Genomic DNA, 1,161 nt, shown 5'->3' with positions numbered 1-1,161 from the left:
CCCTAAAGTACCAAACAGTTACAGTAACTGCTTGTTCAGAATTTCTAATTAGCCTCATGTAGTTGAAGGTGCACTACACCAACAGTCCCAGGAATGAAAAATAGAAATGGTTCATTTTTTCTGACCTGTGTGATCGTGCAAGGATCTGCAATTAATTGTTTAGATAAAGCTTCTCTATATATGCTAAACAGTGCCTCTCCACTCATGAATCCAGGTGAAATTATACTTAGATTTATTCTTTGTTGCTTTGACACAGCTTTTGACTTTTTGTTTAGAATTTGGAATCAGCCCTTAGCTGACATATGTTGAATAATAGCGCAGTGACGATACAGAGCAGCCTTGTTTGTCACTATTTGTGGAAACAATGTAGTTTATATATATAAGCTGTATAGATAATGGATGGATGGAAGGATACATGTTGACAGAGTGTCTGCACCCACACGAAAACATGTTCTGAAGCTTGCTTGGGTTAACCACATGTGGTGCAGGTTAAAACTTTGTTTTTGAAGTTTAGTTTTATTGTAGGTTCTCATAAATTCCATAGTCCTGTTTGATGTGAAGGCCTTGACCTTAAAGTGCTCTCTGATTATACAGTGTAATTAGACTCATTATTGCATACAGACTACTAAGATTAGTAGCAGTGACTGGAGTAATTAGGAGATCCTGACTGGTTTGTGCTGGACAGAGTGAGACAGAGTGACTGGAAATACCTTTGGACCTAAATTGGGTTTAAGTCAGGGCTCTGGCTGGGCCATTCAAGAACAGTCACGGAGTTGTTGTGAAGCCACTCCGTTATTTTAGCTGTGTGCTTAGGGTCATTGTCTTGTTGGAAGGTGAACCTTCGGCCCAGTCTGAGGTCCTGAGCACTCTGGAGAAGGTTTTCGTCCAGGATATCCCTGTACTTGGCCGCATTCACCCTTCCCTCGATTGCAACCAGTCGTCCTGTCCCTGCAGCTGAAAAACACCCCCATAGCATGATGCTGCCACCACCATGCTTCACTGTTGGGACTGTATTGGACAGGTGATGAGCAGTGCCTGGTTTTCTCCACACATACCACTTAGAATTAAGGCCAAAAAGTTCTATCTTGGTCTCATCAAACCAGAGAATCTTATTTCTCACCATCTTGGAGTCCTTCAGGTATTTTTTAGCAAACTCCATGC

The 1,161-nt window shown here is 41.8% G+C and overlaps 1 protein-coding gene across 1 annotated transcript in view; it reads left to right on the top strand.

Moving 5' to 3' along the window:
• wdr44 (WD repeat domain 44) overlaps positions 1–1,161 on the top strand; it is a 12,791-nt gene that overhangs the window by 5,144 nt on the left and 6,486 nt on the right. The gene's annotated exons all lie outside the window — the stretch shown is intronic.

Source organism: Monopterus albus, unplaced genomic scaffold (genome assembly GCF_001952655.1).
Source record: "Monopterus albus unplaced genomic scaffold, M_albus_1.0 scaffold39.1, whole genome shotgun sequence".
In the NCBI taxonomy this organism is placed as follows: Eukaryota; Metazoa; Chordata; class Actinopteri; order Synbranchiformes; family Synbranchidae; genus Monopterus; species Monopterus albus.
The sequence above is the reverse complement of the archived record's forward strand: the minus strand, read 5'-3'. Positions and strand labels throughout refer to the sequence as shown.